Below are 15,649 nucleotides of genomic sequence, written 5' to 3' on the forward strand. Positions count from 1 at the left end.
TGCTGTGACAGCTGTCCTCCTTTAGTTAAGTTGAGATGGTTGAGCTTACAGATGCGATGAATGCTGACTTGGGATGCTTGAAAGCGCTGATGCCTCATTTAATGACCAGAAGGTGTGCTCCTATTTATCGGTTTCTGTCTCCCAACATTCTCCTAAAATATAGCAGCCTGCTCCCAAATCTTTTAATAACCCCAAGTATGGAAAGATGCCAGGTTTCTGATGTGCTGTAGGTGGTATTTGATAGACAGCTGTTCCTCTTCCTCAACTCCCACTCACCGTGTCAAACTAGCTGCTCACAGTATCACACTAGCTGCCCTGCGCTTTAAATCATCACCTACAGCAGTTTCGTAGCGCGCTACGAAACTGCTATGTGATTTAAAAAACACAGTCCTCCTTTAAAATTCTCACAAAATTGAATAGCTGATGTTGCCAATCTTCGGTTTCACCTTTGCTATGCTGAGATTCAGAATCACATTCCCTGTAACATGAACCTTCATCAGATGAACCAACTGCAATTGATGAGACCACCATGATTTTATCATCTCACTGACTCAACACAGTCCATCAAGCAAAGGATGTAGTCCATTGTTTTCAGCCCGGGCTATTTGGATGGGTACAAGACAAATAAGTTGACAGATCCGGTTTCCCAAAGGTCTCTTTTTATAAGAAGAGAACAAAACATCTACAACATTTGAGTCCCAGCTTTCAGACATGATAACTTGAAACTGAATCCCGAGATTTGAAAAAATCCTTTCCTTTTTCTTTCTCTAACTGCTCAATCAGAAGCTGCAAGTATTCTTTAAATTTTCTTTGTCCATCATTTTCTTTGTTCAACAAAACATGGAAGGTAAGATGCCTGATACTTTCGCTACAGAGCGCAGAACTAGCAGCATTCTTATCAAAAATGTGATAAATGTAATCTCATGTAGCGCAAGTCTTCTGAGAGCCATGGTTCTTGGAATATTTACAATCTCCCTCTGAATTTGACTTGTGCTTTGGTAATTTTCTAAACTCCAAAACTTCTGTGGCTGGAAATCACCAACATCTTCAGCGATCTTATCCAAGGAAATGTTCTTCAAAAAGGACATGGCATCACCTAGCATGTAAACTTTGAGCTCAAATTCTGATGAGGCCTTGCTTACAGCCTGAGAAGTTTCTTGAGAAGAAGATGAGAAAATCTCCTCTTTGCGGTCTGAACACATTGTAGACTTTTAGGTTTCATCAAAGGCCGATGATGAAGTTTTACCACCCTAACCCTGTTCATGTCATCAACTAGAAGCAATTCTGCTTACCCCAGGAATACACTGCATCCATATTATACTTGTTCTCCCAGAAAACAATTCCAACATAATTTCAACACCTGTTCAATCTATATTCCGGAATGATTCATCAAACCTGTATATTAAAACCTTGGATACTTGTGCGAATAGGATTACTCCCACGCAGAAATGATCCTAGCTTTGGGGACATGTACAAGTTTAGCCAATTACATACTCTGTCATGGATAAAAATTAGTAACTCAACAGATCTCAGAAATGCCGCCTTTTTAATATCTTCTGTCTCAGGATCACAGCACACTATTTCAAATGGATCCGAAAAAGACGGGACAATGCAATGCATGGAATTTGAAATTACTTCATCTAAATCTTTCTTTGACAGCGCATACTCCCTACAGAGAACATCTGTCACAAGATTTCCGGGAGTTTCAGTTCTTTTAACAGCAATAATCATACACGACAAATGGCGCAACACCACAGCAAAATTTGCGGCTTCTCTATTCGTTTGATAAACACGTCCTTTTCACAATGTGTCAAGAGGTCGATTCACAAATTTCAAATACACCTCAGCACAACCCCGCCGCCAACTGTCACCTTATAATTCAGGTCTCCTGTTACGGTTTCAAGTGGTCAACACGCCTTGCTGATATAGCCACGCACATGGAAATATAATTGAATTAACATTCCATAAGAACATTCTGGTGTATACATTTAATCAAACAATAGGCATGCGTTCTCCAAAGACGCCACACCTCCTTGAATTTCAATCATTAGGATCCACCATAAACTCTAATAATCCCGAAAACAAATCTTCCAAAATTGATTCAACCTTCATATTGATAAGGTTCTGGCTTTTAGCTTCCTCGACCTTCGACATGAACACTTTCAGAACTGCCTTCTTCATATCTGCCTTCGTCTTCTCCATATGATGCTTGTAATCTAACTTCAGATTGTCGACCTTGTGGCAATCAAATTTTATAGAAACCACTTGACACTTGGCATTTAATCACTTAGGACTGCGTGTGTTTTCCGCAGCATCAACCATATGAAGCCGGTGATCTCCACCATTCAATTGTATGGCAGGGGAGTTTGAAAATGGACTCCAACCATGCAGGCCGATAACTTACTGCTCATCCTTTATTATATTACTTGTAACCTTCGGCAATGGTGATGTATAAACTCTTTCTCTTGCCTTTTTTCCCTGCTCTTCCCAATTCGTACAAAACGTTATTATCGACAGTAAAACCGTTTGTGCAAATATACCACGAATAAGTCCAAGCCAAAGTCCCCTGCCGCCAGCATGCAGTACAAAGGCCAAAATGACAGCTATAGGCATGCCAACCACATAGTATGCCCCAAGATTTGCATAGGCACCCAACGTTTGCCATCCACATCCTCTAGCAATACCTGATAGAACACCTTGGATGGCATCCATAAATGTTGAGGGTACAAGCAGTGGCATCATGGTTGAAATGTATTCAACTACCTCTACTTCATTGCTATAAGCATAGCCCCATACATTTCTGATAGAGAATAAAATATATCCTATCATAAGAGCCTCAATGACTGCCATACAAACCCCGACACACACTGATAACTGTGCAGTGCGTGAGCGTCCAGCTCCTAGTTCATTGGAAACTCGTGTACTTACAGCAGCACCCACGCCAAAGGGGATCATATATGCAACTGCATCAGTGCTAAGACAGATGGAGAGAACTGACATCTCAAGTTCAGGCTTAGGCAACAAACCGGAGAAGAGAACAAGCATTTCAAAAGACCAGTATTCCAAGCAAAGCATTACTGCAGATGGAATAGCAAGCTTAAGAAAGTTTGTAATGTCATATAAAGCTTCCCTTGAGAAGGATGTCCATGTCTTCTTGCATGCAGGGGAAAATTTAACATAAATTGATAGAAGTGCCACATTTAGCCAATTGGAAATGCTATTTGCAAGCGCAGCCCCTTTATTACCTAATCCAACTTTGAACACCAATACCCAACAAACGGGAACATGGAAACACAGAGTTATTGAACTGCTTAACATCATCGGAAAGACAACACCTTGTGATTGAAGAAATTTCACAAGGGGTTGAAGAGCCGCAGTAGCAAACAAGCTAGGAATCATCCACCTTGCAAAGTTCCCTGCTTCAAAAGATATTAGAGGGTCTTGGCCAAGGGCTACAAGAATGTGTCCCATATATGCCCATATCACAGCAATTGGTATGCTCACACAATAAAGAGCAACAATTGCTCTCTGCAGTTGAATCCCAAGCAAATGATATTGCTTTGCTCCATATGCTTGTCCGCAAAGTGTTTCTAATGCACCTGCCATCCCCATCTTTGTTAGAGGAAGGCAGTTCCAATTCTTCTTAATGGAGGAGAAAGTCGAAAGTAGTCAGTTTTCCTCTTTGCTAATGTTTTTGTTGTTGTTGTTGCATATTTCTTAGATCCATCCATGGTGCCATCATGTTCTCCAGAAAGCAAGGCGGAATTAATAACTCCATTGGTGCTAGCCAATATCAAAGGCTTCTTTCTTCCATCCATTGTCAATGCCTCAGCCAGATTTAGGCTCGATATGCTCATTTCTTAATAAACCACCCCAAATTATACTAAGCAACAACATAGCAGCTATCTGCTTTTAGAGCTTCAGAGTATTTCTGAATTCCTTCATGGACAATTTCTACAAGTTTGAAACTGGTCCCAAAGTCTGTCAAAACAATTACCAAGTACTTCGCAGCATGAACAAGGTGGGAACATGAACTTTATCATAAATATTTTTAAAATCTTTCAATCCATTGTGGCGCCCTGCTTTGTGAAAGAAGTTACAGATTGTGAAAAGACAATCCCAAATGTCAAACACTCTATGACTCATAAAATTTAATAGATTCTTTGTCTAGAGGATTCAACACAAAATTTCCTGCAAGTCTCCCACATTAGTATGTACATCTTTCACAATCACCCATGAGCCAGAATTCAGAGATAACTCCCTTAATGTATTTGATGGCAATCCTACAATAGCTGCATCATCATAAGGTGTCTCCTTGAACATACTGCCACTGCTCTCATCAACATTCCTGGAGGGAAGTAGAACTCTGTACAATAAGCATGCTAGGATTTGGACCTTCACTGAAAACTCAAACAAATCCCCAGTTTCGTAGCACGCTACGAAACCACTCAAACAGGTAGCGCTGCGAAACTGCTAAAAAGAATTCTGGCGCTGCGAAAATACCCTGACTTTAAGCTAGACTAAAAAATTTTGACAACAGCATTTTCAGTGATAACAGGATTATTAGCTCAAAATTTGGATCCATATATGCATTAACTTGAAAACAAAATAGGTCATAAAGAATTAGTACACCATTAAATGCTTAGTGGCCATGTGAAAGTCCAAGTCATGTGTGTTTGTTAACGCATTGGATGAGTGATGCATTTTAATGTTGTTTCCCATTGCTCATTTTGAATGCTACCATCAATGTTAGAGGTCATGTATGTTTCTATGTAATAGGCATTCACATGATCAATCACAAATAATTTCCTACTAGCTTATTCCATAAATGTTTCTCAAATTAGATGTTATAGTAGCTACCTATGTATGATGCCACTGAAGGAGAATGGTTTATTATTCATCCCACACTATTAAAAACAAAATCCAACGTGGAGATCTCAAAACGAGAATATTACATACGTACAATGTGATATTTGCATCATGTTACATTGTTTTAGTTTATAATATACATATTATGCATATAGGTTCTTCATAAGGCATCACTCGATTAAGACTTGTGAATAGATTCATACCTCCAAGCCTTCAATCATGCGTACACCACTATTTATATGTTATAAACCATAATATTGACCAATAATACGTTGATTAATGAACCATATAAATATTGCATGGTATATATTAAAAGCTCAACTTTGATAAGATCGATACCAATCAATAATCGTAAAGGGTTGGGTCACAACTTACATTAATTCGAAATTTTCAAAGACCTATAAACCTCATGGTATGTCTTTATAATAACTTCAACCTCCCATTGTGTTTTTTTTTAAAACAAAATGGTTATATTTTCTTATTATAAAGTTGGGATTGTATGGCTAGAACCGTTTACATCTAGGGCTACAAAACTTGTTTTTGTGATCTCTACAGTGTCAACATTCCAATATATACATAGCAGAGTATTTTTGCCTCTATGGGTTCTCTACACTATAATTATACATTGAAACCCTCCATATATTCTAAAAAGCTACCCCAAAAACCAGACAAATCTAAAATACATTAATACATAGAAATTTCAATGGGCTTGGAAGGCCTGACTTTACCTAGCTTTTCATTTATATTCCTCTTTGTTTGACTACTTTTTTCCCTCGACGAAGTGTTATTTTCCTTTCTCCTCACTTGAATCCAACTTGCATTATATTTAACATCTATTGATTTAGTTTCCTACTTGTTGACTCAAATCTCACCCACCACATCCAAGTTCTCTTCTTGTTCATCATCCTCTATCTTGTTTGCCCAAGAGGTTGATTTTTTTTCCTTTCTTTCTAAAGAGAGAGGGGAGGCACCAAACAACCCTAAATTATCCTTAGATTCCAAATTGGAATTATGAGGAGCATTTGAAGAGCTGATAGTCTCAAGGTTGTGCTCGCTTTCATTTTTGCATTATGCATACTCTTTACTTCTTGTTGAGGTTCCCTGTGAATGGATGGGGCGGATGTCTCTTGCTTGGGTGCATATTTGTTATTCACTAAAGGAAGATATTCTTTAAAAATCATGTAATAATATGATTTTTCTCCTTCGTACCATCTTGGTTTGTGACTTGAATTTTTGGCATTAATCATCCCGACTTTGGGAACATAGTTACCAATCAAACGAGAAAATTACCTAGCACCTGTTTTTTTAGGTAGCAAAAAGCCACTTGATTTTGAAAAGAAGTGATTCAAAATACACATTCTTTTTAAAACATATTTTTGGCACTTTAAATTTTCTTATGTATCAAGTATGAATTTTTTTTTTTAAATGTTAGTGATTTTCATGTTGATTTTGAAAAGTGTTGATACACCATATTTTTTTGGAGCATATTTTTGGCACTTTAAATTTTATTATGTATCAAGTATGAACATTTTTTTAAATGTTAGTGATTTTCATGTTGATTTTAAAAAGTGTTGATGGAACATCAACACATTTTTTTAGAGGGCTTATTTTTTACACTATAACTTTTTTATGTATCAAGTATAAACATTTTTTTTTGTTAATGATTTTCATCTTGATTTTGAAAAGTGATGATGCAACATCAACCTTTTTTGTTTAGAGGGCTTATTTTTTACACTTTAAATTTTCTAATGTGTTAAGTGTAGATTTTCATGTTAATAATAAAATAAAAAAACATGACAAAAAAAAAAAAAAAACAAAAACAAACAAAAAAACAAAAAAACAAAATAAAACAAAACAAAACAAAACAAAAAAACAAAAAACAAAACAAAATTAACTTGTAAAAATAAAAGACTAAAAAAATAACTAAAAAAATATTGAAATATTCAAAAAAAATATATACATATATAAACAATAAAAAACACACAAAATAATATAAAAGAAAACAAAAATTCAAATATTGGAAAAAAATAAAAACATGAAATTTAAAAATAATAATAACAAGTAATAAAACATAAAATAAAAAATAAAAAACATGACAAAAAAAATCAAATATAAAAAATACAAAAAAAATATAAAATGTAAAAAAAATCAAAATTTAATTGTAAATTTAAAAACTTAAAAAAAAATAAAAAAATTATATATATATATATATATATATATATATAAAACATAATTTATGAAAAAAAAAACAAAAACAAATATTTTTGAAGTTAAACAAATAAAATAAAAACAAAACAAAATAATTAAAAAACAAATAAAAAAGATAACAAAATTAAAATAAAAAATCTAAAAATTAATATTAAAATAAAACATTATATATATATAAAGGGCCTTCCGGAATCGACCCCTGCCACGCCAGCGCTTGTTGGGTCGCAGGGATAGACGGGGAGGGAGCTGCTACACAGGGGTAGGCGAAGAAGGGGCTTTGCAGCTCCTTCCCTACCCACCTCGCAGCTCAACATGACATGGGGTGGTAGGGGTCGATTTCGGGAATTGACCCCTGCCACCCTAGAGCCTTTATTTTTCGGTTTTTTCCAATTTTTTTTAATGATTTTTATTATATATTTTTTTAAATGGTTTTTATTTTAATATTTACTCTCTTTTTTTAAGTTTTAATTTTAATTTTTTAATTATTTTGTTTTTATTTTATTTATTTTTTAACTTAAAAACATTTGTTGTTGTTTTTTTGTTAATTTTTTTCTTAAATTATGCATATTTTTTTTAAATATTTTCCCTCTTTTGTTTGTTTGTTTATTTTATTTTACAAGTTAATTTTGCTTTTTTACATTTTATAGTTTTTTTCGTCTTTTGATTTTTTTGTCATGTTTTTTTTTTTTTTTTTTTAATTGTGTTTTTTTATTGTTTTTAAATTTTTCCAATATTTGAATTTTTGTTTTCTTTTGTATTATTTTGTTTTTATCTTTTTTTTTTTCAATATTTGATTTTTTTTCTTTTGTATTTTCATTTTTATTTATTTTATATATTTTCATTATTTTGATATTTATTTATTTATCTATTTTTCTTTTTCTTTTCTTTTTTCTGAAGGGTTCATGTCGATGCTCATCTAACTACCTGATCACATTATGTCCAATTTGGTAGTTGATTTTAAAATTTTCGTTGTAATGAATCAAGTTTGTATCTACAATGTGCTAATTTCATGGTTGGTCTTTAAGTTTTCATTACAATGGGCCTAGTTTACATACACTGCATGTCAATTTGATGGTTGGTTTTTAAATTTTTGTTATAATATATCAACTTGTCTTAGGCTAAGATTTTAAAATTGCCGTACACTTAGCATTTAAAAAATAAACTACTCTTGGTCTAATAACTCTTTCATTCAGGCGTTCATCTTTAAAGGTTTTTTAATCATAATTTTTTTCCATAATATCATGTTTGAAATATTTTGAAAACCTTAGATTTTTTTTGTAGCCATACTCTTTGGTTTTAATTCCATGGTTGAAAAATTGTCAAGATTTTAATGTTTTTCTAAGTCATGATATTTTATATTTAATGCTGTGGTTGAAAACAGTGATAAATATTTTTCCTTTGGCACCATGCCTGAATTTTTTTGGAATTTTAAGGTTTTTCAAAGACGTGATATTTTAAATTTTATGTCATGCATAAAAATCTTGGAATTTTAAGGATTTTCAAAGACGTGATATTTTATCTTTAACGTCATGCTTGAAAATTGTTGTAAATTTAAATATTTTCAGAGCCATGATATTTTATTTTCAATGCCATTATTAAAAAATGTTGAAAATTAACCGTGAAAAAAAAGACATTATTCCAACATCAACACTTTTTTTCATGGTGTTTTTTGCACACAAAAATTTGGTTTTTACTGCCATTTAAAAAAAAGTGTTATTCCAGCATCACTGCCTTTCATTTTCAGCCATTTTTTCCATGTCTTTTTGGGGTTTTTGGGCTAGAGTACCTATTTTAATGTAATAGTTCCCGTTTGATTGGTAACTATGTTTGAGACAAATTTTGAAAGATTTCCCTATCTCGTAACAAGCTTTACTACGGAAAGAGGTATTTTCATAGTTCAACTTTTGGACCCATTAGAAATTTGGGCATGTCAGATTATTTTTTATAAGAAATCCCTTACTGAAATCCATCTCCACAAAATGTGGGCATATGTGGGTTTCAAATACTGCTTTGTGTCATTGCTATGACAATAAAATGTGCCTAAAGAATTTCCAATAGATTTCAAAGATGAAATATTCCACAAATGCAAGGGAGATTAGGGAGAATTACCTAGATCAAAGTGGTGTAAATAGAGGCTGAAAGGAGGTCTAAGGATGGGAACCAAGGTTACATTGGTAGGCCTGCACTACCCTAGAACCACAAACTGAAATATGAGATCAATCACTCGATCTTTTGCTTTTTCAAACACTGAGATGAAGAAGCCTATAGCCAAAGGGTAGATGTTTAACTCATCTGATATTAGTGACTTCTAGTGCTTAAATCAAATAAACATGGCTAAAGGCCATTGAATTTGCATATCAATCCACACTTTGAGACAAAAATTGTGTCTTGACAAGCTTTAGTCACCAAAGAAACCTTGAGCATAGGGGCTTCTTGAATTGAAGGTCCAACGAAAGGAGGACCAACCATTGATTTCACCACTTATTGAAAGGAAATGTTTTGACAAAGATCCTATGGGACATTGCGCTCTTCCCAATCAATCCTAAAGCGAGGGGCAAGGACAAGCCGTCTGCCAAGCTCATAGAGGGAAACATACGCGGAATTCCCAATGACAAAGAGGCTGAAAAATCTAGAAGAACTCCATCCAAATCAACTAATATTGAAGTTTCACCAGTGGGAATGTTGAGTGAGGAAGACTCCATCTGTAAAGCGTCAAGAGAGGAGGAGCAACAGTTGGCTAGGGTTAAGCCCTAGACACCATAGTAGCAGAGCTCTGTAATCACTCCATCTACATAATTTTAGAGAAATGGGACTTTTAGTTTTGGACTTCATTTTGAGCACCATGTTTTAGAGAGCTTATACATCTTTTTGAGAAATCAGGTGATAGCTTAGCATTTCCCCTATTGGGTTTCATGGATGCTTCTTATAATGGTGCACTAGAAATTTCTACATACTACTGAGAAGCTCATTGAATCGAGGCAACAATTTCATGCTTATATTGTTGAACATTGTGAGACTCAAATCTTGGTGATTCGATAGTATGTGTTTGTATTTACATGTGATGAAGTTAATGAACTATTTAATTTATTATAACACATATCTTTTTTTGAGACAAGCTTTCGACTATAATCACATCAAAATTCATTTGTCGACGCGTTTCGAACCATCAAGTGTGGTTCATCGTTAGGACAAGATGAAGAATCAGATCCAGGAAGCAAGTTAAATAGAGAGACCAATCCATTCCAACGGTTAGAAAAATGGCTACTTTGACCAAGAGAAATGACTACCATTGACTAGGTTTCAACTGGTCTTGTCAATTTTAGTTGAAGCCCAGGCAAAGGTAGTCATTTCTCTTGGTCAAAGTAGCTATTTTTCTAACTGTTGGAATGGATTGGTCTCTCTATTTAACTTGCTTCTTGGATCTGATTCTTCATCTTGTCCTGATGATTAACCACACTTGATGGTTTGAAACACGTCGACAAATGAATTTTGATGTGATTATAGCCGAAAATTTGTCTCAAAAACTTGATATGGATCACAAAAGCCTTAATTCAATTAACACATATCTTATTTGAAGTTGTTTTCTATTTATGATTTTTTCATCGTTTTTGGGTGAAAACTAATTTACAATCGATAAACAAATAATTCTTTATCCATGTATATTAATTGAAGTATGCTAACATCCTTCCTTTAAATATTCATGTTATTTAATTTAGTTTTTACAGTGTCTTTTATATCTTACTCGTATAGTATTTCATAAAGCTACTATTATTTGTGCTTGTCAAGAGTTATAATAATTTTCTCACGCATTTCTAATTCCATCCAAACAAAACTCAAAACAACATGGTGGGAGTCGAGTCCACATACCGAATGGGACTCCTACTCCAAACGGTGTAAACGTCTAATTGAGAATTTGCACCAGGGAGATCCCCTTACCATTAGTGGAACATTTGGGCCCATCAACAAGGTGATAACCCTAAAAAAGTGACTTGACCAACCTAGTTATAAATAATAAAGTTGGTAACATACCCATATATAAATTATCCATAATAAATTTGGTAACTTACTCATAAGCCCTCAATAGTGGATCAACATAGTCTTAATTGAATGTTACCCATAATCTCAACGCCCCTACTGTTATCAATCAAGTTGTCCCCCAGGTCGGAGTAAAGGGATACGGCCGAGGTAACCACAAACCAACTTTGGACTGCAGGTTCTAGCCCACTTGCAGTCAGAGAGGGCTCTCTCTTTATGATTTAGCTTTGTTGATGATGATTTTAGGCTAGCTATTGAGTTCAGGGATTTTTTGTGTTTGTGTTTTGTTTGTGTTTTGGTGGGAAAATTGATGTTTTCAAGTAAAGAGGCAAGTGTAGTGTGAAAGTTTCAAACCATTGGGCATGGAGTCAAGGAAATAAGACTGCTGGTGCGTTTTCTTGGTCACAAGAGGAATTAGGAGCAAGGTAGCTGCACATGAAACAATTTTCCAAATTTTAAAGGATGGAAAGAATGCTAAGGAAGGAGAGGCAATTAAGAATCTCTCAGTCAGCTTAACAGAGAAAGTGGATGATCTCTATTTAGGGGCAGTAAAGAATCCCTAGATAACTGTCAAACACATGTGAATAAGAGTAAATATGAGCCACAAGGAATTCATATTCATGTCCAGTTCATTTCAGATGAAAAAACATAAAGAAATAGCAGAAATTGAGCCTAGAGTGCAGTTAAACAAGTTCTAAACTAATCTTTCTTTTTGCTATTTAGATGGTGAAAAATGAAAACAGAGGTAAGAGGCACTTATTGATTCATGTTGCAGCACAAGAATTCCATCATTCTGTCTCTAGAGACCAGTAACAACACATCAGGCAGTCATTCTTCCAATCTCTTCAGCAATCTTTGATTAAAGAAAAGTATCAGACATACAGTGCGAGTCTCTAATGAAAAGTTATCAATCAACCAACCCTTGAAACAATACAGTGGGTGGTATATATAGGGAAGATTCTCCAAAATTGTTTATTATAGTTGTGACCTAAGTAGGTCTGAAAGTAAATGATTACTCTAACCTATACTTATGAATGCAAAAAATATCTATGAGCTGCACTGAGGGCAGCCGTATCAGAACTGAATCAATGCATTGTCCTCGGTGGCTTGGTGCAGTGCTTCTGTAATAACTGAGCACAGACTTCTGCTCCATTGTAGTTCGTTGGCTTTAAGTGCTTTAACTGTGATTTGAGAGCTGGGATGGGCTTACACCTCCTGACTTGACTCTGTTGGAGGCCAATAAATGCTGACCTGCCTTGGGAACTGAAGATTTTCATTAAAGAATTAACTGATACTCTTTGCCACTTCATCTCTCCTCTGATACTCTTTGACAAATGAATTGGGTCGGTTTCTCTCTCGCTGTGGGTCAAATCAAACTTAATGGCTGTTGTTCGGCCCTCTGTTTTCTTTAGAATTGTATTTTGTTCCTCTCTGCATGCCTCGCGAAGAAAAACGGGTCATTCGGTGCCTTTTGGGTTTGCTGGGGGCTGCGCAATGAGGGATTTTCCACTTCGGCCCTTTTCCCGTAGCCATGTGCGATTAGCGCTATGCGCTAATCGCGCATGAAAAACTACCTCGGAATTTGAATACGGGCCTCCTAAGCACTATTTTCGCCTTTCGCCTCAAAATTGATGATGACATCAGCATGACGTCAGCGGGTGGGACCATGGTACGGCGGATGATGTGGTAGGGTGACGTCAGCATGTACGGTTGATGACGTGGCAAGGGTGACTCGGCAGAGGGTCGACGTGTGCAGATGACGTGGTAAAGGTGACTTGGCAGACACGTGGAACCAGACAGGCAACATGGGGCGCGCATACAGAGGGCGGAAAGCGGTTTCATCGGACCGCTTTCTGTACGGGGGCAGTATCTGTTAGAGCCCCTCCGATGCAATAGGAAGTGGACAAGTGTCTTTGGGTACGGCGGAAAAACCACCTCGCTATCGGAAGCTAATGACCGAGCAACGGGGTGCCTCCGAAAACGCCGAGAGCCGTCGGATGGGGAGGGCCCGATCCGACGGTGGACGGAGCGCGGAGCTGGCGGGAGAATAATGGACGGGCGCGCGAATATGCGAATCTTCATACGGCGCGGCGGGGGGGTTTAGAACTTAGGAAATGTGGGTTATGGGGTTGTTTAACGAGCGGGGTTAATGTTTTATGCACACAACTTTAGGTTAAGGGTGGAAAAGAGGGTTTTTCAGGGCTAGGGTTAGGGAAAAAGGTTGTTAGCATGACCAAGTGTCACACTAACTCCTGTTAGGACGCGGATGGGTTCATGATAGTCCCAGGTGGACTATTATGTCCCAGAACTGATAAATACATAGCTATAGTGCTAGAGGGAGGGGTATGTATATAGGGGAGTTATTTAGTATAGATTTAGTAGGGGAGGGGGAAATAGATAGGGGGCTATATAATATAGTCAGGAGTTAATATGGAGATGATGAGAAAGTGCTAAGGTAAGGAACCTTAGGCCATTTTGGGGGAATAGGACTTTGTAATAGAAGAATGGAAATCCTTGAGTAAAGCAGATCTTCACCAAGGCCAATGATGTGGAAAATGATGACTAAGAGGCATCAAGCAGATCTTGACCTCTTTGGGAAAATTAGTGAGTGATTTGGGGAATAAGAATGAACAGGGGAGTTAGTTATGTCCAGCTTGACTTCCTCCAGATGAAAACTGCATCATGGTTGTGATCTGAAAAGATATAACACTTAGAAACACAAAATTGATCATGAATCATCATTCTGCAACCTCAAAAACTACCTACCCAACCTACCATCCTAACATTTTTTCTTCTCTTTGGTTTGGGTGCACTTAAACTTGCAGACCCAGCTTTACAATTTTTTTCTGTTATCCTATCTAAGTCTACACTTATTTCTGCCAAGGGCCCAGATTAATCAGTTGGGCTCCTTTGATTCTCTACCTATCTACAAATCTGCTAAGATTAAACTGTTTGGACAGATATCATTCTCTAGATTCTAAAACAGGAAATTGAAACCTAGGGAGACCAAGTTTAAGCTATTTGGCCCTCCCTTTTATAGGACAAAAATGGTTGAGTCATCAAAATTGGATTTCAGCAGTGGCATTTGGATTGGCACTCTTTCATAGTATCTTCTTTATCCCCCTTTTTTTTGAAATATGGAACACTGCAGCATGCAAAGTATGACATATTTGGCATGTGAAAATGTCAATCATGAAAAATGAACACCTGTCGCAACAGGAGGCTAATAGTGGCTCCACTTGGGGATGGCTTTTCTTTGTGGAAAGCCAAGAACAGCAGGTCAGAGTGCCTTGATCTTCTATGGTTGCTGCAGATTGAAGGAACTTCTTTATGCTGGCTGTTAGATAATTAAAACTTTGTAATATAAACAACCTCCTCCTCAACTGAAATATTGTGCAATGCATAGCACTGCCTGCTTTCTTCTGCGTGCTTGCTATTATGTAGAATGTTGCTTGAGCATTGCGTTTGAAACATTTTCAAAACATGGATCAAAACTGATATGTTTGCTTTACTTTGCTTTGACCAAGGGTGCTGATATGAACTGAAATACTGCTCTGTTTTGCTACCTTTGACTGAAGATTACCAACAATTTCCCTTTACCATGAGTTGTTGTGATGTGACTGTGCCATTTTTGTTGTTTTGTTGAGGTTAGTGCAGAGACAGAGCTTTTTGAAATGGAGTATTTGTATTGGCTATGTCTTCTCAAAATTTACTGCTGCTCCCTTGACAATGGGTTTGCTTATAAAAAAAAGTGAAAACAAAGTGTTGATATTTACAAATATCATTGTACAAAAGATATATACAAAGCTGCACTGTGTCCCTTATAAGGGATCATGGTAATGTTTTAACATACGGCCATTGACAGGGCCTTCTTCAACAAAACTATCCCCTACAGACTTGAGAAAATAAGTGTTATTTCCCTGAACAGCAGAAATAATGAATGGTCCCTTCCATAAAAAATCAAACTTGGCATCTTTGCCTTTGTCTTCTCTTCGTGAGTCCCATCTTAGAACTTTGTCACCAATGTAGAAATCCTCAGCTTTAACTCTCTTATCAAACATCTTTTTGAGTTTTTCTTGCAAAATTTGAGCTCTGTCATAAACCTTTTCTCTGGTTTGCTGAAGATGAATGGTCTGATTTATCCTTCTTTGAATGTCATTTTGTTCAGAGTGAATTTCCTGTAACAGTCTGATAGTAGGAATGCCCAGGGATGATGGAAATCTGACCTCCATGCCATATACCAGCTCATAAGGGCTCATTCCAATGGATCTCTTGCTTGAAAGTCTGTCTGCCCATAGGGCATTTACCAACTTTTTGTGCCAGTTCTTCTTGTTCTCTTCCAACACTTTCTTTATGATGTTAATGAGGCTCTTGTTGGAAGATTCGGCCAAGCCATTGCCTTGAGGGTAATAGGCTGTAGAGTGGCCCAAGGTAATATCAAATTTGTGGCAAAAACTAACCATCTTTTTGGATTTAAAAGTAGCAGCGTTGTCAGTGATGATTTTCTCAGGGCAGCCAAATTTAGAAAGGATATTGC

At 36.3% G+C, this 15,649-nt stretch overlaps 1 pseudogene; it reads right to left on the reverse strand.

Annotated features, from left to right (window-relative positions):
• Window positions 1–2,346: 2,346 nt before the first annotated feature.
• Window positions 2,347–3,612, reverse strand: LOC149216327 (protein DETOXIFICATION 16 pseudogene; annotated as a pseudogene).
• Between the last annotated feature and the right edge of the window lie 12,037 nt (window positions 3,613–15,649).

The sequence above is a fragment of the Pinus tabuliformis genome, chromosome 1_1 (assembly GCF_031772625.1).
Source record: "Pinus tabuliformis cultivar Carrire ecotype Pingquan chromosome 1_1, CPIR1, whole genome shotgun sequence".
NCBI lineage: Eukaryota > Viridiplantae > Streptophyta > Pinopsida > Pinales > Pinaceae > Pinus > Pinus tabuliformis.